This window comes from Lygodium microphyllum, chromosome 4, assembly GCF_053477565.2.
Source record: "Lygodium microphyllum isolate KBCC chromosome 4, Lygodium_microphyllum_v1.1.10, whole genome shotgun sequence".
In the NCBI taxonomy this organism is placed as follows: domain Eukaryota; kingdom Viridiplantae; phylum Streptophyta; class Polypodiopsida; order Schizaeales; family Lygodiaceae; genus Lygodium; species Lygodium microphyllum.
The window spans coordinates 68,759,778-68,781,628 of record NC_141138.1 but is presented as its reverse complement, the minus strand read 5'-3'; the positions used below and the strand labels follow the sequence as shown (position 1 = coordinate 68,781,628).

General features: G+C 39.6%; 1 pseudogene; it reads right to left on the bottom strand.

The window, feature by feature from the left end:
- Positions 1–4,062: 4,062 nt before the first annotated feature.
- On the bottom strand, positions 4,063–5,303 carry LOC148037147 (germin-like protein 1-1 pseudogene; annotated as a pseudogene).
- Positions 5,304–21,851: the final 16,548 nt, after the last annotated feature.

Below are 21,851 nucleotides of genomic sequence, written 5' to 3'. Positions count from 1 at the left end.
AAAGCAAAGTGGATACCATTACCATAATCATGGATATGCTATCATTCCAATATATGTTATCTTTCTCTTTCTCTCCCTCTCTCTCCCTCTCCCTCCCTCTCTTTCTCTTTCTCTCGCATTTCCTCTTCCTCTCACAATATATCTTAACACTCTCCAAAAGAAAAAGGGAGAGAGAGAGAGAGAATGCACTCTCCCTCCCTCTCCCTCTCCCTCTCTTTCTCTTTCTCTCCCTCTCTCATTTCCTCCCTCTCCCTCTCCCTCTCCCTCTCTTTCTCTCTCTCTCCCTCTCTCTCCCTCTCCCTCTCATTCTCTCCTTCTCTCTCATTTCCTCTCCTAAACAAGCAAAAAAGAAAGTGATTTAAACCTTTAATAAGCAAAAGGGAGAGGGAGAGAGAGAATGCACTTTCCCTCCCTCTCCCTCTCCCTCTCCCTCTCTTTCTCTCCCTCTCCCTCTCTCATTTCCTCCCCCTCCCCCTCCCTCTCCCTCTCTTTCTCTCCCTCTCTCTCTCTTTCTCTCTTTCTCTCTCATTTCCTCTCCTAAACAAGCAAAAAAGAAAGTGATTTAAACATTAGACAAGCAAAAGGGAGAGGGAGAGAGAGAATGCACTCTCCTTCCCTCTCCCTCTCCCTCTCTTTCTCTTTCTCTCCCTCTCTCATTTCCTCCCCCTCCCTCTCCCTCTCCCTCTCCCTCTCTTTCTCTTTCTCTTTATCTCCCTCTCCCTCTCTTTCTCTCTTTCTCTCACATTTCTTCTTCTAAACAAGCAAAAAAGCAAGTAATGTAAACCTTAAACAAGCAAAAGGGAGAGGGAGAGAGAGAATGCACTCTCCCTCCCTCTCCCTCTCCCTCTCTTTCTCTTTCTCTCCCTCTCTCTCCCTCTCCCTCTCCCTCTCTTTCTCTTTCATTGCCTCTCCTAAACAAGCAAAAGAGAAAGTGATTTAAACCTTAAATAAGCAAAAGAAAGAGACGGGGAGACTCACCGATGAGATATGGCGAGTGTGGGGCGGCTCCTCTTTGCGATGAAGGCTCCTCCTCTCCTTCGCGAATAACGGCGGCGGCAAGTCTTCTTCCTCTCCTTCTCTCACGACGGTCACTCTCTCCCTCGCTCTCGCTCTCAAAACACACAATGTGCAAACACAAAATGAAACCGCACTCGGTTTCGGCTTTTTTCCCTGTGGAGTGTCACTATTTGCATCGCTATTGGCGTCGCTATTTGTGTCGCTTTTGCGACACCAATAGCGATGCAAATAGCGACGCCGCTACCCGCCATCGCTAAACGGCGTCGCTACTAGCTCAAATCCTTGTAGTGGCATCCCATTCATATTTGCAAAAGTTACAACAATTGTATTGGATACTCGAAAGCTATATTTACTTTTATCTCATGGTTGCAAGCTACACTATGGCTAAATAAATATTACCAAGGTACAAGTCACTAGCACCCATAACTTGAAAAGTAATATCATTAGTAGGATAAATATACCATTTTAAAGGAATAGCACTATACTTGTGTAGTCATTGAAATTCATATATCAAACTATTAGTGGTTCGAAAGTCGATAATGAAAACAAATCCATCTTGAGAATGAAGTACCTTTTCAAGCCAAACAGTACAATGAACAGAATTACCCTTTTGATATGGTTGATTATTCATGGACGAGTTGTGTTGAGTTATATATGAACAATTATGATCTTGATCATATTGTCTTTTGAAACATTGGTGAGATGGATGACCTATACCACCACAATAATAACAAGAGAGAAGGCTTTGAGATACCGAAGGTTGCTTAGTCTTGATACCATGCTGTTCATCATATTCTCATGCCCAACAGTCAGAAGAACTGCAACCATTGTGATCACAAATGTAAATCATGTTTATGAGGATATCATAGTCATGAAGAATTTTCATAGGCTGTTTGTGCACCATGACAAAAATGTGAAAAAGGGCACTTTTAAACAAGAACAATTGTCTCTAGATCTCACCATCTTGTGTAGCCATTATAGGTTCATGAGCTCTTCCTCTACTTTCAAGTCCTTGAGAATACTCAACCAATGATATACAAGTATGATCAAAATCAATGCCATCTTTATTGAACGAGATATTCATGACATTGTTAGCTCTATATGTAGCTCACCTTGTCGTGACCTAGATACTACTTATGTATATGTAACTTATGTCCAATATGATTCATTCTTTGAGAGAAAGCTTGGTATCTCTACTCTCTCATCTCTCTCTCTCTCTCTCTCTCTCTCTCTCTCTCTCTCTCTCTCTCTCTCTCTCTCTCATGTCTACATATCTTCTCTCTCTACATCTTAACAAGTGGATGATAGATTTGAACCTACTCATGCCCTTTTGAGAAAATCTTGGTTTGCTCTAAAAATAGGGTTCAAAGCAAAAAGTTCTCTCCAATTTAGTACATGCCAAGGTCCATAGGTTCTATGTATTCAATATCCTTTTTCATTTTTTAAGGAATATCAACTCCTTCATGCATCAATGAATCACCTTGCTTGTTGGTTCACTTTGGTGAACTTTTAGGCATATCTCATCTTTTTGTATGTGTTTTGTTTTTGAGTGTGTGTTTTGTTTGATGTATTATGCACATGCATCCCAGTCATATTTTCAAAAGTTACAACAATTGTATTGGATACTCAAAAGCTATATTTACTTTTATCTCATGGTTGTAAGCTACTCTTTGGTGAAAGAAATATTACCAAGGTACAAGTCACTAGCACCCGTAACTTGAAAAGTAATATCATTAGTAAGATAAATATACCATTTTAAAGAAAGAGCACTATAGTTGTGTAGTCATTGAAATTCATATATCAAACTATCAGTGGTTCCAAAGTCGATAATGAAAACAAATCCATCTTGAGAATGAAGTACCCTTTCAAGCCAAACATTCCGATGAACAGAATTACCCTTCTGATATGGTTGATTATTCATGGATGAGTTGTGTTGAGTTATATATGAACAATTATGATCTTGATCATATTGTCTTTTGAAACATTGGTGAGATGGATGACCTAGACTACCACAATAATCACAAGAAAATGGGCTTTGAGCTACTGAAGGTTGCTTAGTCTTGATACCATGCTCTTCATCATATTCTCATGCCCAATAGTAAAAAGAAGTGCAACCATTGTGATCACAAAAGTAAATCATGTTTATGAGGATATCATAGTAATGAAGAATTTTCGTAGGCTCTTTGTGTAGCATGACGAAAATGTGAAAAAGGGCACTTTTAAGCAAGAGCTATTGTTTCTAAATCTCACCATCTTGTGTAGCCATTATAGGTTCATGAGCTCTTCCTCTACTTTCAAGTCCTTGAGAATACTCAACCAATGATATACAAATATGATCAAAATCAATGCCATCTTTATCGAACAAGATATTCATGATATTGTTAGCTCTAAGTGTAGCTCATCTTGTCTTGACCTGGGTACTACTTATGTATATGTAACTTATGTTCAATATGATTCATTCTTTTAGAGAAAGCTTGGTATATGTACTCTCTTCTCTCTCTCTCTCTCTCTCTCTCTCTCTCTCTCTCTCTCTCTCTCTCTCTCTCTCTCTCTCTCTCTCTCGTCTCTACATATCTTCTCTCTCTACATCTTAACAAGTGGATGATGGTTATGGTGGATCCTCATTAATTATCCAAAAAGAAAAATTTGACATGTCCACAACAGAGACCTATGATTATTATGTGATAGCTAGCTCTCACTCCGCTGATCAAGCAAGAACACAAGTTCTTCATTGCTTGTCAACTAAATAAGGGCTTCATGAAAAGTGTTCAACCAGAAATTTGTCTTGCCATCAAATAGGGTTGCTCATTGCTCTACGCATTCGGTACATATATATGATAGAGGGTGCTGGACATAGATGGTGCATCCACCAAATTGGATGACATCAACATGAAATAACACGTGGCACTTGTATCAAGTTGTACACATTTAAGGCTTAGTTAATGATGCATTCACCTTTCGTAAGAAGCTCTATGTGAGCAATTAAGTATATCTCACATCCAATATTGCTGAGTGAGGGAATTAACTCTGTGTGCAACACCTAACTGCAATCGATCGAATTTATTGCTATGTAATCAGTCCATTAAAAAAACAACACGTTTGTGTGATATATATAAATGGATTTATATATGTAAACAGCTTCGAACTAGTAACTGGCGGCTAGCGGCCTAGGCGCAGCTAGCTAGGTAGCTGGGACTATGTGCCAGTTCTTATTGGATAGAGGTAAACACGTTCGTTAGTTGGTGCCCTGGAAGGTGGCCTTGATGGAGTTGATCGTGGCGTCGTCGAGGAAGAAGGTCTTGCGGAGGACGGCGTTAGGGATGTCGGGCGTGAACAGGGAGCTGGCCACCACTTGGAAGCCCGGCTGTTGGCTGTTGAGCGCGACGACGGCAGTGGCGGGGCCGGAGCCGACGTTGAGCTGGAAGTGCAGGAGGCCGCGTGGGAAGATCATGACGTCGCCCGGGCTGAGGACCTTGGCGAAGAGCTTGTTAGACGTGTCCACGAAGGCGCAGTAGAGCCTGCCGGACAGCACGAAGATGATCTCGCTGGCCCTGGGGTGCGTGTGGGGCACGATCACCCCGCCCACCGCGAAGTCCAGGCGCGCCATCCCCAGCCCCAGCGTGTTCACGCCCGGAAACTCTTCCACGAACCCAAAAGTAGCCGCAGCCAGCACCGGGCTCGCGCTCGCATTGGCCGCTCGGGCCAGACCACGGAACACGAAATCCTCCTCCGTCACGTTCCCCGCATCCTTGCACGGATAGCCATTCACGTTCAGCTGGCGCTGCGACAGGTCGGCCACGCAGTAGTCCTGGAGCGGATCTGCGTCGGAAGCCTGCACTACGCTCATGTAGCGGGCGCACTGTACTATCACAAGCATTGCAGCAACGAACTGCATTAGGTGGCGGCCGCTAGACGTGGAGATGTGGCGGCAGGACCTTCTAGTCCCCGCTATACTACTCTTACTAGCAGGCATCACCATCATCACCGTCGGCATTATAATGTCAAGTAAGCGAGCGGGTGGTGGATTATATTGTTAATCGTAACGATGTACCGGCACTGCAGCCCGCAGATGATCAGGGGGCACTAGTGTACTACAGAGCCTTACAAAGAGAGAGAGAGCGAGAGAGATGAATGAATGATTAATGGAGGAAAGGAGGAAAGGACGAATGATTGATTGATAGAAGTGACGATGAACTGATTGATCACGATCAACAGACCCGCATTTAAACATGAATCTTCCTTGCACATGAATCTTCCTCGCATGCACAACCCACTTATCCTTGACTCGGTCACCGTTACCGGGCCCAATCACAACATGCTAACCCAAAAACGATGCGCCTTGACCCCAAAGGCCGGGGACGTAGCCTTGCACCGCAAGACTTTCGACTCCGCGCAAGTAAACAAGATTTTGTGTGTGGCATGCTTTAGAGGAGGATAGTGATCGAGGACACGAGCACCAGATGGCTGAAGGAAAGTCAAGATAGTGTTTAGATTGCATCGATCCGATTCCTCGTTTCGTGTGTTTGTTTTCGCTTCTCCTGTCGGAATCACAGAGACGTGTTCTTTGTGAGAGTTCCTTATGAATTGCATATATGGCGTACCTTCATTTTGGATATCGATTCAATAACTTTATGTTTCTTTGGTTTTTGCTTTAATTTTAACTGTATAAAATTTGTATTGTAATTTTTCATGTTACTTTAGAACGTCTAGGATCTACTTTCTATTTGCATATGCTTGCTATTAGCTCATACCCACACATACATGTGTATGTGTGTGTATATATAAATATATATCCATTTGTTTTTAAAATATCATATATTCTTACAAAATTTGTTATGTGTTTGTTAGACATTGTCTAATAACGAGAGCATAAAACTAAAGGGTGGCCTATCATTTCATTTGGGAAGATTAAAGGGATTTGAAGGGCACGTATAGCTATTTCATAAGAAATGTTCTACCCTTTTCTAAAAGGATATTACAGTCTTCAAATATTAGACATGGTGACAATTGATATAACTAACCACATTCAATAGCGTACGTGTGTGTATGTGTGGGTATGTGCGTGTAGACATGTATACATATATCATGCTTTTAAAATTAAATACAGAGGATCAGTAATCAATCATTGATTTTCATGAATTTGGAAACCTTAACCTTAGTAGGTATCTTTTTAGCACCTACTTTCCATAGCATTAAGTTCAATACTTGGTGTCACCTTTCAAGTTCTTAGTAGTTTTCTTCTTGAAGTGTCAACAATGGTGTAAGGGTAACATGTCTTCCATGCTTGTTTTATGTGCGCAGCCATGTGTCCCTTCTCTTCTATAAGTACTATTTCTTGGTTGTTTTACATGTTGATTTTCCCCTTGTATTGATGATAGAGCACCATATATCTTCTCTAGAATAACCTTTGTGTCTAGCAACCACTTTGCCTTCTTGATTTAGAGTGTAATCAATTGCATTCCTACTCTTCTTTATCAAGCTACAAATTACATGTTATTTTCTCCAACTCAAGTACTCCCTATATGTCAGTGTTCTAGATATCCAACCATCTCATTGTTTTCTTGTTGCCATGTTGAGGTCCTAAGTGATGGGGGGATGTTCAGAGTATAAGATTGGGGAAACATCTAGATACTTTGTAGAAACAGTTTGCCTCTCATATAACTCTCCTTTCAAAAATTTAATTGAACCTTGGACACAACTTCTCTCCATTCGTCAATGTGCACTTCTCATGATAGATATTGGGAGCAGGATTTTCCCATTGGCAAGCACTATCCTCCTAAGTAAATAACAAAATTTGCCCCCCTCATCGCAAACAACGTTGTTATTGGCGACGCCATAGAATAATCGGTATTAGCGTCATTATCAGGGATGCTAATACCGACGCAAATAACGACGCTATACGACACAAATAATGATGCATGCAGATAAATTTGCGATGGTAATAACGACAGTAATAGGAAAAAAAAATTGTCAAAGTGTATTGAAATCATAACACTGATACATGAAATAAATACATGATCGCATAATAAAAGTGACTGATACAATCATAACAAAATATCACTACTGCATAGAAAATATCTACACAAATAGGGTGACCAAAAAAGAAGGGTATGTGAGCTCCAGGGATCCAAGGGCAAGCTACATATCGTCGCCGTCTGAAATCTCGTCCCGCTGCAAAGGAGCATCTAATGGTCTCTATAAAAAAAGAAACAACATATCAGTCCACCATACAATAATGCATTCTAATTAAACATGGTAACTACGGATAAGAAAGATAAGTGGCTTATAGGGCCGCTGCATCTATATAATCAGTTGATCAATGCAATGAGACAGTGCCTCTCTGCATATCAAGTCTCAAGGCCGGTCAGATCGCGATTTGTAATGGAGTGCTGCAAAGAAAACAAAACACTAACTGTTAGAAACATGATTGTCAGTACAAAGGATATTGCAAAAAAAAAGCAAGAAAACAAAAGAAAAACTTATAAAGTCCTCCAGATATTTCCTGTGGCTGCTACTCCCAAGATATTGGAGCATTCTCGCCTCTAATCATGCCCTCATCGCCTCGCGGTGCTAACTCCAACGTCCTGGAGAATCTATAGCCTCCTCCCTCAATCGGCGCCAATCGCCCGCGTCTAGCTACTCGGGCTTTGCAACCCCACTCTTTGTGTGCCTTGCGTGCATTCGATCGTCTGTGTGACATATAGGCACATATGCAATCCATCATCTAGCCCGTAGAAAATCTATCTACTTTGGATGGAACTAGAAACTCCTCATGTAAGGATGCTACTATGTAGTCCTTGCTCCCCTCCGGTATGTTTTTCCAATGATCTAAGACATTGTGTTGAAAAACTTGTTGGCATAACTCTCTCATGCGAGCCATCACTCTTCTCCCCTCATCATTCATGATGATGGCTCCTGACCTATCATCGATAAGATAGGCATACTCCTCTGGGGTATGCCTAAGATGGATCCTCTCCCACCTGCTTCCACGCTCCTGGGCATATCCAGGAGACTCCTGTACATCCGGTGTACCGACCGGGGTAGCATTTATCGGAGCAACACCCATAGGGGTGCCACTTGCAGACGATTGAGAAAAAGTTGGAGTAATTGGAGTAGACGTTCCCACAAGTGCAACAAATCCTAGAGGTGGCGCAACTCCAACAGGACGATGAGACAGAGACACCGCGTCCGTGCCTCCACAACATCCACTTGAGCCATGCTCCTTGAAACCACCACGAGAGCGAGGAGTCGCACTTGTATCCCATGCTAGTCGCGGGCTCATTGCCTCCATATCTCTACAACATCCCCTTGACCTTGAAGCACTCCCTTCCTCTATCCCAATTCTAGAACGTTGACCTCATCTGCTCAAAGCTGAAGTATCTGATTGCACCGAAGTAGATCTAGTAGAGCGGCCTAACAATGTCCGAGACAGCTCCTGGTATGCCATATTTGTGAATCTCGCCATCTGATCTGAAGACATGCGCGCGAAGATATCCTGCAACTCCTTATCACTTATCCCTCAACTCATCCTGAAAAGGTCACCTGCATAGACAAAAAATGATGTTAGCATAATCAATTTAAATCATACAAAGCACGATAATATAAATCCTAAAAAAATTATCTCACTTAAAATGCATATCTTATGTACCCTTATAAGTGATTAGTCAGTAAATTCAGTAAGTGGATGCTCCAAGTATGAAGTATCCTATGGTCCCATGTCAATCTCCTAATACAACTGCGCATACACTAGAAGGTTGATAGACATGTCATCACAAAAGGATGAGTCCACCTCGTTCTCAAAGAATTCTTGGACTCTTGTATTTCCATAATTGTTAGCTGATGCTGGCTCCTCTACATGCTCCAAGCTTTCGGTGGCCTCCACTCCTTGCAATATCGACCCCTCTATTTGCATATTATCCTCATCTATACTCGGAACATCGCTTTGATCATATACTCTCGCACCTCGGAGAGCTGAAGGTATAACATACTACCACCGAGGTTGTCGGGGGTTTGGATAGAAGATTACATGTTCACAAATACGTACAATTAGAGAGATCAAACTATTGTGACATGTACCATGTTTTAATACAATTAACAAACAAATGAGCTCATGCACCACGACCACGACCACGACCATGACCACAAATGAGCTCACGCACCACAACCACGACCACGACCACGACCATGACCATGACCACGACTGCTTATATAGAGAGATGAAGAGAGAGACTAGAGTTAGGGAGAGAGTAAAGTTAGAGAAGAAGAGGAGAGAAATGAGAAAGGTAGAAATAGAAAGAGACATAGAGAGTGAAAAGAGATAGGGGGAGAGAGAAGGATTTAGGGAGAGTATAGGAAGAGAGAAAGAGGAAAGATTGAGGGAGAGAGAATGGTTGAGAGAAGAGAGAGGAGAAAGAGAGAGAGATCCGACTAGAGCATTTGACACCCATAGCCAACACACCGTGGAGAACACAAGCACAAATTGACTACGACTACGATCATGACTACGACCACGACCACGACCACGACTACAAATTCTCCTTTACCATTTATAACTCACCCACCTTCTCTCTACACTATTGCACACTACAATCTCTATGAGGGCATAGATACCAAAGCATGATCTGTAGCTTGATGGTTACATATATACTACTACTACTCATGGAAGAAATCATAAAATAGTTATTATGCTTAAATATATGCTTGTTAGAGCAGAAACTTGTTCCTAAGACTATTCTAAGGATGAAAGAGGATTAATGATAAAAGAGTATCCTTCCTTGCAAGTGATTTTATATTATATTTTTAAATTAAAATTGATAGTTGAAGATGATTTCCTAAGAGATCTTGTGGTGATGTTGTTTTGGTTTTTGCGAAGCATTAGAATAATGATGTTTTAGTTTTTTGTATTTGTCTTTTTAAAAAGAGATTGATTTTTATAGAACATCCAAAGTTATTTTTGGATTTACGTTATGAAAAATGAATGTTTGTTTAGCTGATAGGCTGATTGCCTTCGTTGTATACTTCTACAAAAGTTGTTGTGCCCTCATAGGTGGATATTTAGTTATAACACACTAAACCTCCCCCAAGGTTAGTGGCTAGATCCCTTCACCAAGGGGATAGTTTGAGCATGGTGGAGGCTAGGACAAGCCCTATGTGTGAGAGGTCTCTTTCTAGAAAGAACATTATGCTAGGAGGCACAAGTGTGCTAGGTTTCTCTAGCCATATATCCCTTAGGTTTGTTGAGGATCTGCCTAACCCCCATGAGCTTAGGATGAGCTTATTGTAAGGTCTTATTTTCTTTTCTCTCTTTCTCTCCCTCTCTCATTTCCTCTCCCTCCCTCGCCCCCACCCTCTCTTTCTCTCTTTCCCTATTAGGTTCAATGTTTTTTCTCTCTTTGTCTCTCTCCTCTCCCTATCTCTTTTTTTTTCTCTTCTCTCCCTCTCTCATTTTCTTTTGCTCTCTTCCTCTCCCTCTCTCACCCTCTCTCTCTCTTTCTCTCTTCCCCTATTATGTTTAATGTTTTTTCTCTATTTTTCTCTCTCCCCTCCCTCTCTCATTTCCTTTTTCTCTCTCCCTCTCCCTTTCCCATTTCCTCTCCCTCTCTTATTTCCTCTCCCTCCCCCTCTCTTTCTCTCTCCCTTCCTCTCTCTCTTCCTCCCTCTTCCTTTCCCATTTTCTCCCTCTCTCATTTCCTCTCCCTCTCTCTCCCTCTCCCTTTCTTTCTCTCTCATTTTCTCTCCCTCTCTCAATACACACAAATTATACCAAAAACAAATAAAAGAGAGAGAGAAAACTCCCTCTCCCTCTCTCATTTCCTCTCCCTTCCTCTCCCTCTCCCTCTCTTTCTCTCTTTCTCTCTCATTTCCTCTCCCTCTCTCAATACACATAAATTTATATACCAAAAACAAGTAAAAGAGAGACAGAAAAGTCCCTCTCCCTCTCTCATTTTCTCTCTCTCCCCCTTTCTCTCTCTCATTTTCTCTCCCTCCCCCTCTCCCTCTCCCTCTCTCTCTGTCATTTCCTCTTCCTCCCTCTCCCTCTCCCACTCTTTTTCTCTCATTTCCTCTCCCTCTCTCAATACACATATTTTATACAAAAAATAAGTAAAAGAGAGAGAGAGAAAACTCCCTCTCCCTCTCTCATTTTCTCTCCCTTCCCCTCACCCTCTCCCTCTCTTTCTCTCTCTTTCCCTCTCCCATTTCCTCCCTCTCCCTCTCCCTCTCTTTCTCTCTCTCTCACTCTCTCTCTCTCTCTCTCTCTCTCTCTCTCTCTCAATATACACAAATTATACAAAAAACAAGTAAAACAGAGAGAGAAAACAAAAAAGCAAAGCAAGAATGGACAATGCACTCACTGTAAAGACTCGAAGAAGGGTTTGGCGGCTCCTCTTCACGACGGTGGCTCCTCTTCGCCCTCCGTATACCTCCTCCTCTTCTTCGCGAATGGCAGTGGCGGTGAGAAGCTTTCTTTCTCTCTTTCTCTCCCTCTCAGCAAGATGGTCGCTCTCCCTCTTGCTCTTTGTTTCGTGAATGCGCGAAAAATGACACACTCGGGTTTTAGCTCGCATTTTTTTTCTCTAGGTATCGTCGCTATTAGCGTCATATTTGCGATGCTAATAACAACGTAAATAGCGACGCCGCTATTTGTCGTCGCTAATGCCCATCGCTATAGCCTCATATCCTTGTAGTGCTTTTGGTCTTTCACTTGATTTCTCCTCAGGTATCTGAGCCCTAATCCTCCACAAATTCTTATTGTGGTTATCACTTTCTAGAAATTGAATTCCACATTCTACTTGGTCCAAAGCTCCACAAAATCCTTTGCAGTAGCTTCTCATGCTTTTTTTCATTGCACCTCAGAGGATGGAGTTACTAATATTAAAAACATCAAGGAAGATGAAAGTATCTTGCCTACCACTATTGAATTGCCTCAAACATTCAAAGACAATGCACAAAATGTGTTTAATAGATTTTCCATCTTTCCTAACATCTAATCAATATGCCCAACCCTAGAGGGCATTCTAGATACTAAAAGACTTCCCACACACACACACACACACACACACATGCTATTGAATGTGGTTAGTTATATCAATTGTCACCATGTCTAATATTTGAAGGCTATAATATCCTTTTAGAAAAGGGTAGAACATTTCGTATGAAATAGCTATACGTGCCCTTCAAATCCCTTTAGTCTTCCCAAATGAAATGACACGCCATCCTTTAGGTTTAGGCTCTCATTATTAGACAATGTCTAACAAACACATAACAAATTTTGTAAGAATATATGATATTTTAAAAACAAATGGATATATATTTATATACACACACATACACATGTACGTGTGGGTATGTGCTAATAGCAAGCATATGCAAATAGAAAGTAGATCCTAGAACATTCTAAAGTAACATGAACAATTACAATTCAAATTTTATACAGTTAAAAGTAAAGCGAAAACCAAAGAAACATAAAGTTATTGAATCGATATCCAAAATGAAGGTACGCCACATACGGAAGATTCTCTCTTTCAAAAGGAACTCTCACGCAGAACACGTCTCTATGTTACCGACAGGAGAAACGAAAACAAACACACAAAACGAGGAATCACACAGATGCAATCTAAATTTCGCGATTGAATGAAACTCTATTGGTATCCATTCTTTTGGATGGTCTTGACTTTCCTTCACCCATCTGATGCTCGTGTCCTCGATCACTATCCTCCTTGTACAGATTCGAAAGTCTCGCGGCGCAAGGCTACATCCCCGGGCTTGGGGTTAGCATGTTGTGATTAGGCACGGTAACGGTGATCGAGTCAAGGATAAGTGGGTCGCGCATGCGAGGAATTCGATTCATGTGCAAGGAAGATGAGATACACTATGTATATGTATGTATAAATGCGGGCCTATTGATCATGATCAATCAGTTCTCATTGTCATTTCTATCAATCATTCATTCATTCGCTCCTCCATTACTCTCTCTCGTTGTAAGGCTCTGTAGTATACTAGCACGTATACTACCACGCCTCGGTTAGCTCTGGCCTGCCGTGTCGAGACATCATTACGATTAACAATATAATCCACCACCCACTCGCTTACTTGTCATTATAATGTCGAGGATGATCACAAGAAACTTTTAAACATTTCCTACATAGAAAAAAAAAAATCCCTATTAATTCCCTTGTATAAAATATATATAAGTAGAAAAAGTAAATCATAGGATAAATGGACCATTTTCTAATTGTTTGGAGAAACTAGGGAATCATATAGGAAAATTTCCCTATGTAGGGAAAAATGCAATTTTCCTGCATAGGGAAAAATAAAATTTCCTATACAGGGAATATGTGATTCTCTTTTTTCTCTAATTACTAGGAAATTAAGAAATGTTCTATTTTTCTTGTGATTTACTTTCCTTACTTATATGTGTGTTTAACTAGTGAATTAATAGGAAATCTTCTTTTTTTTCGTTCGTGTGTAAGAAAATTTCCTTATGTGGGGATTATCAGATGTAGGGAATTTTTACTAGACTAGTGATGATAAAGATTCTACGATGGAAATTGATATGGAAAGAGTAAGAGTACATGCCACTCTCAATAAGAAGGGTCCAAATAGCCAATTCTCATTAATCCATACGCTAGCAAATTATCAAGGTAAACCCTTCCAAGTTTTAATTGACTTTGGAAGTACCCACTCTTTCATATCAGCAAGATGTGTAAAAAAGTTAGGCATAAATACTACTCCTACAACTAGATTGCTTATGGAGTTGGCAAATGGTAAAATTCTTTCAACACAACAAACTAGCAAGGTAGAATTTAGTTTGGGTGGCGATTCTTCCAAAATGAGTTTTTAGATTATGAACCTCAGGGTGTATGAATGCCTGCTAGGTGTGGATTGGTTAATTCCAAACAATGTCCATATTTATTGCGCAACGGGTCAAATTACATTTCAAAACTTAGAAGGAGAACAAGTAACTACTCAAGGAGAAGCTTAACAACGATTACTCGTCTATCTAATTAAGCTTAACGAATAGTGAAAGGATTACCCTTTGTGGAGTATCCAAAGCTTCACGAATAGTGAAAGAATTACCCATCGATCTAATCAACCTTAACAAGGCTAAGCAGGTTAGTGAAGCCAAGGACCAACTATCTTGGCTAAAAGATTAGAAGACCTAGCAGAGCTTCCATCAACAAGAGCAGTAGATCATGAGATCTAACTCAGGCGCTACTCCTGTAGCCAAGTGATCCTATTTGATATCAATTCCTCAAGCCATTGAGCTAAAAAATAGCTCAAATAGTTATTAGACCAAGGACACATCCGGCCAAGTAATTCACCATGGGAATCCTTGATAATATTTTAGAAAAAGATATACGGAACACTTTGCCTTTGTATTGATTATTGTGGATTGAACCAAGTGATAGTGAAAAATAAATATTCAATCCCTAGGATAGATGAGTTGCTTGATTGACTCTAGGAGAGAAAATATATTTTTAAATGGGCTACTATTAAATAAGAATCAAGGAGGAAGACATCCATAAGACTATCTTTAACATAGGGTATGGTCATTATGATTTTATTGTGATGTCATTCGGGTTAATGAATGCTCCTACCACCTTCAATAGGTTGATGCAATACGTTTTCAAACCTTATTTTGATGATTTCGTCCTTGTCTTCTTTGATGATATCTTAACATATTCTAAGAATGAAGAAGACCATGAACCACAACTGTGAATGGTTCTTGAAACAATGGGAACTCACAAGCTATATGCTAAAAAGAAGAAATGTGCTTTCTTCAAAAAGCATGTTGAATATCTAGGGTTTATAGTGTCAGTAGATGGCATTTCAGTGGACCCAACCAAGGTCAAAGACATACAAGATTGGAGATCCCCAATGATAGTAAAAGAAGTGTGAAGCTTTCTGGGGATAACGAGCTGGTATAGAGTCTTCATTAAAGAAAATGTCTCATTGCACCTCTCACTAACCTACTCAAGAAATATGTCTCATTATATGGACGTCTACCAAACAATTCAACTTTGAAAAGCTTAAGCATAGTTTTGTAATCATCCCTATTTTAAAGCTACCTGACCTAAGCAAGGAGTTCAAAGTCATAAAACTGACACAAGCTCTCTTGTGTTGGGATACATGCTTATGCAAGAAGGACATCCAATTGCCTATGCTTCAAGGAAATTAAAGATCCATGAAAGGAGCTATGCCACACATGATCTAGAATTACTTACTATAATCCATGCCTTCAGATTATAGAGACATTATTGGCTTGGTAATAATTTTTCCTTAGTCACCAATAACAAAAACCTGAAGTGGATTTTTCCTTAGCCAGACAACTTTAACATGAGGCAATATCAATGAATTGAGATTCTACAAGAATTTGATTTTGAAATCAAGTAGGGCAAAAACTCTTGCTACAATGATTTCAATGCCCTATAACCCTATCATAGAAATGGCCAAGGAAGAAGCAATAAAGAATCCAAGCTATCAAAGAATGCTAAAGAGAAATCTCCATTAAGGATACAAGTTCAAAACTCAAGTCTATGAGGATTTTTCCATAAATGAGGAGCTTGTCTATATCAAGACAATGCTATATATTCCTACAAGTCAGGAACTCAAGAAGAAAATACTTTGGGAAGCTCAAGATTCTCCATTTTTGGCTCATCTTGGATATACTAAGACCCTAAATGCAGTCACAAAAAGCTTCTTTAGGAGAGACTCAAGGGTGATGTACCTAAGTATGCTACCAAATGCCTAAACTATCAATCAATAAATTAAAGTTGAATGTGTCAAGTTGCCATGTAAGCTCTAGCCACTTGACATCCCTCAAATGAAATGGGAATATATAAGCATGGGCTTTATAGTTGGATTACCCTTGGTACAAGAAGGATATAACTTAATTATGTTAGTCATTGATTGGTGCGTAGATCGGTCGCAGTATGCTCACGTAGTGAATCCCGGAAGGTCCCCAAGAACAATGAACTCTACCTTTTTGCACAAATTACAATGTAAAAAGCATGAACGACAAGAGCAAGAGACCAATTGGGTTCAATCTCCCCCCATGCCTTGTGTGAGCACTTCACAAAGCATGTATTTTATATATATTTCCATCTTCATGCTCAATATTTGCCCAATTTACAAAAATATGACAAGCTTTTAGCTTTTGAGTTTGCTTTTACAAAAATAGGAGATAAAGCTAATGGATGGTGCCCATAGAGTCTGGCACGCCCAATCTCAATGTCCAAATAGAAATAACATATCCGTGCGCACAGACGCATACAAAATAATAAAAAATAATCGATGCCTCAATAGACATGACAAAATATAGGCGTGGTGCCTATCAAAATATAATCCATAGGTCGAATACTCGCTAGACTCCAATGCTTTCCTCCGCCACTGCTGCTATCTCTACACATCAACTGAAGCATTCACAATCGTTAGTAAAATAATACAATTAAACCGACAAAAGTGAATACCTAGCGGTTTTCAGCTACATAAATAAATCAACTGGTTAGAAAGAAATCCTAACCTTACTTTATTACGAGTACGCACTCTAAACTCATAAACGTTTATTAATTTAATATGCATTTTGCGGAATCACCTACTATGGAATCACCCATGTACACACTAAATTAATGAAACGCTCGAAAAGGACAGGCGTCCCCATCAACTTCTCGCACAAAGAATCCACTTTGTGTAAGAGCCCCGGTCATCAAAGTTTACAGAATCCACCGTAAAACCTCACGGAATCCACCGTGGCACGGAATCCACCGTGAAATATGCCTCCTGGCATCATACCCCCGGGGTGGGATAGCAATTGACCTCAATGGCTATTAGCTCAATGTGGAGCTAACAGAGTGGGGAAAGCATTATCTTCCTCTAATAAAGGTGGGTTTTGATAAACAGGGTGGATAGGTAATTGGCCTCTAAATGGTCTCAATAAACTAATATGAAATGTATTGTGAATTTTTCAATGAGATGGTAATTCTAACTTGAATGCATTGTCATTAATTTTATGAATGATTATAAATGGTCCATAGAATCTAGGAGCTAGTTTGACAACTGGATGTCTATCTACACTTTGTAGTCTACGTTTTTCTATTCTCAGCTAAACATAATCATCTACTTTGAAATTCATGGCTTGTCTTTTCTTGTTGGCTTGTTTGGTATATGATTGCTGGGCTTTAGCAATCATATCTTTAACCTCATCAAAAATACTGTTATGCATACTAGCAATATCATCAGCACTCTGAATTCTATTAGACAAAGATGCAACAGGTGTAGATAATCTATATCCATAAATGACTTCAAACGGTGCTTTCTTTGTAGATGTGTGCGGTGTATTGTTATATGCAAACTGTAATAAATGCAAATGAGTGTCCCATGTCTGTGGTTTAGAGATAGTATATGCACGTAAAAGATCTAGAATGGTGTTGTTTGTGGCTTCTGTTTGTCCATTAGTTTCTGGATGAAATGCAGATGAGAAATCAATCTTTGTCTAGGTTAGCAAACAGTGTAATCCAAAAATTATTACAAAATCTAGAATCACGATCTGAAATGATAACCTTTGGCAATCCATGGTTAGTAAAAACAGTTTTCAAAAACAATTGTGCTGCCTGTGATGCTGTTAAAGTTTTCTTACATGGAATGAAATATGCTTGTTTACTAAATCTATCTACAACTGTCCAAATCATATCATGGTTAGATTTAGTATTTGGTAAACCAGTAATGAAATCCATAGAAATTTGTTCCCAAGGTTTAGATGGAATAGACAAAGGCATAAGTAATCCATACTGTTTACCATGATGTCTCTTAACTCTTTGACAAATCAAACATTCAGAAACGAAATTAGATACATCTGCATCCATATGCGGCCAATAAAAATCTTCAGTTAACATACATAATGTAGATATGATACCTCTATGACCTTGATATGGGGGACAATGAATTTCATTCAAAACAAAAGATCGGAATGGAATAGTAACACACAGTTTCTTTTCATAAAACATAAATCCATCATTATATGACAATGAATCAATAGGAATGAAATTATTTTGAACTAATTTATTCCAATCAGAATGAAAAGTAATATCCTGGTGATATGTATCTTTCACAGCAATCAAAGAATCAAAAGATATGACAGAAATATTATGAATGGCGAGTCTTCTACTCAATGCATCAGCCACTACATTTTCTTTTCCAGGTTGGTATTGAATGATAGGATGAAAACTTTGAATAAAGGAGGCCCATTTGATATGTCGGTCAGAGATTTCGGTCAAAGATTTGGGGTTGGCTAAGTAAATGTCTAATACTTTGCTGATCGGTCTTTATCATAAATTCTGAACCCATTAAGTAGTGTTTCCACTGTCTTAATGCTTGTACAACTGCTAATAGTTCTTTGTCATATGTGGAATATTTCAGCTCAGAGGGTTTCAGCTTACAACTAGAATATGCTATAGGATGATTGTCTTGCATAAGTACGGCTCCTATTCCTGATCCGCTAGCATCGGTCACAACTAGAAAGAATGGTCTATTAAAGTCAGGCAACTGTAGAACAGGGGCATTGGTTAATGCATGTTTTAGTAAGTCAAAGGATTTCTGTTGATTTTCGGTCCATTGATAAACAATTCCTTTCTTGAGAAGTTTGGTTAATGGTAAAGCAAGTAATAAAAAATTACGTACAAACTTCCTATAGAAACTAGCAAGACCAAGGAATGAGCGTAACTCATGCACGTTTTCAATTCAGTATTGCATCAATTTTCTTAGGATCAACTTTAATTCCTTTAGATGACACAATATGACCTAAATACTCAATTTCTGTCTTAAAGAATTCACTTTTTTTAGGATTTGCATACAATTGATTTTCTTTCAATAACTGAAAAACCAATGACAAATGCTCATAATGTTCTTTCTCATTTTGACTAAACACCAAAATATCATCAAAGAAAACAATTACACAATATTGATATTTCAGAAAGATACGGTTCATCATTCTACTAAAGGTAGCAGGTGCATTAGTCAATCTGAATGGCATGACTAAAAATTCGTAATGACCAAACTGTGTTCTGAATGTAGTCTTAAATATGTCAGATTTATCTAGCCTCACCTGATGATAACCAGACTTAAGGTCAATTTTACTAAATATAGAAGATCCTTGCAGTTTGTCCATAAGGTCATCAACTCTAGGAATAGGATACCTATTCTTTATAGTGATCTTATTTAAAGCTCGGTAGTCAATACACATACGATACGTATTATTCTTTTTCTTGACTAACAATACAAGTGCACCGAATGGAGAACTGCTAGGTCGAATCAAACCTCTATTTAGTCATTCCTCAACTTGACTCTGGATTTCTTTTTGCTCTATCTGGTTGTGGCCTATAGGGTGCTTTGCAAGGTGGTTGTGTGCCAGGGATCAAATCTATCTTATGGTCTTCTGGACGTGAAGGAGGTAAACCTGGTGGTAGGTCTTCTGCAAAAAAGTCCTTAAAATATGCAAGAAATTCCTTATGCCTAGGGTGCATATGATTTTCCTTTACTTGCAATTCATTCACCCAAATGAGATATGATTTACTACTCTTGCGTAATGCACGTTTTGCTTGAGTATGCGAAAGTAGTAGAAAAACATTAGATGCATGCATACCATATAATGTAATAGATTTTCCTTGAAAATTAATATTCATTGTGTGTGTGGAATAATCTATATCTGGATTATGCTGGTGTCGCCAAGGCATTCCTAAAATAATATCATTCGACTGTAATGGAACAACTAAGAAATTTCTTCTTTCAGTGTATGAACCAATTTGAATCTCTAAATCTTGCACTTCCTGTGTACCATTATACCTAGTGCCTAAAAATGCAGCTTTTATGCGATAATGCGTAGGTACAGTCTGTAATTTCAATTCCTTTACCAATTTTACTGAAATAAAATCATGAGTACTACCGTCATCATGCAAAATAGTCTTTTCCTTTCCATGCACCAAACATTTCATAGTCAATAATGAATGTGGAGTAGGCATACCTGGTAAAATATCGGAAGTAGTAGTGTCGATCTCATCTTCACTGAAATCAGGCATATCTTCATGTTCGTCTTCGTCCATGGCTCCAAGATAGTTGATATGAGCTGGTGGCTTCTTTGAATGACAATCTGCTGCGAGATGTCCAGGCTGGTGACATTTATAGCATACTATTGGCTTGGCTTTGGTTACATTATTTACAATGGCGGGAAGTCTAGGTACATTTAGATTTGGCTGTGGAATAGGCTTGGGATTTGGATTGACATTGGATGGTAATGCAGGTGGTTTAGCCCAATTCTTGCGGAAAGATGATGAAGAGAAACGACCTGGATTAAATCTTCTAAAATTGGAATTGAATTGTTTAGATCCATAATTACCATTGGCTTGGAATTGCTGTGGTCGTCTGTCTCTACCATGTAACTTATCTTCAGTGTCGTGAGCTAGTGAAATGGCGTATTCAAGAGTAGCTTGCTTGAACATGTTCACTTCAGTGTAGTAATGTCCAAGAAGTCTAGACATATACTTCCGCTTATGTGTCGTCTCTGGTACGTCTTCAAGCATGCGTAGCTGTAAGAGTGCATTCCAAAAACGCTCTGTATACTGAGGAATAGGCTCACGATCCCGTTGTTGAAGTAGATCCCATTGCTTGATAGCCTTCTCATGAAATTGCGGTGGAAGGAAATTCTGCATGAACTTCTTCTTGAAATCTTCCCAAGTAGCAGGATATTCTATGCTCTTGCGTACTACAGTCCACCAAAGTGATGCTCTGTCTATCAAATGATTAGTAACACACTTGATTTTATCTTTTTCTGGATAGGTTTCCTCATGGAAATAGTCATCAAACTGACTAATGAATGATAAAACAGTCTTTCCTTCTCGTATGCCATTGAAAGTGCGAAATTTGAAACTTCGTTTACTTATCTTTGATTCCTTACGAATGGTTTGAGCTTCAAGAGTGGCGTCGATGGTACATCGAATCAAATCTTCAGCTTGAGGTTCTTCTTTGTCGGTAGACGCTCTTTGTAATTTTGCCAATTGCGCTTGCAATGCTTGCCTAGCCCTTCGTTCTTCTTCCAATTGCATCATGATTAGGTCCAGCTTTTGCTCCATCGTAGGCTCAGGTAGGTCGTCTTCAGCCATAGGATCATCCATATGTGGTTCCATCATCCTGTAAAACTCAAAAGACCTTTCTCACTCAAAATCAGGTTAGCGAGATGAGCGTAGCTCAGATTCGGGGTTACAAGGCTATGTGTTTTTGTGTATTTCTTTCTTAATCTTTAGAAAATCTGCGACTTTTCCTTCTTCATATGTTGAAAATGCTTCAGCAAACCTGCGTATGGGTAGAATACCTTCCAACGAACAACTTTGCAGTTCGGAATTTCTGCGTAGGAACAACCCTTCTAGGAGTTTTGAGCACAAGTCAGTTCTGACTCCAGTTGACTAGTCTGACTTGCAGAGTTGTAGACTTAGGTGACTTGCAGAGTTGCAGACTTAGCCGACTTAGTGAACTTGCAGAACTTGATTTCTGGAGTGTAGGACCCGGAGTTTGTTGACTTGCAGGAGATTTGTCTTCTCTAAATTGAGTAGTTTAGCTTAGCTTTAATGGATTAAGCTTGAAGCTTAATCGTTGAATTTCGTGGGGGAGGGGGGGGCGTTTTTCCCTGGCGGCGAAAAACGCGGGCAGATCCTCTTATACCACGATGATAATTTGAAGCTTTGAAGCTTCTTTAAAGCTTGTAAGCTTAGTATTAAGCTTTTTGAAGGAATTAACTATGGTATGAAGAAAGCTTATCTCTCTGTTTTGACGACTTGATGATGGAGATG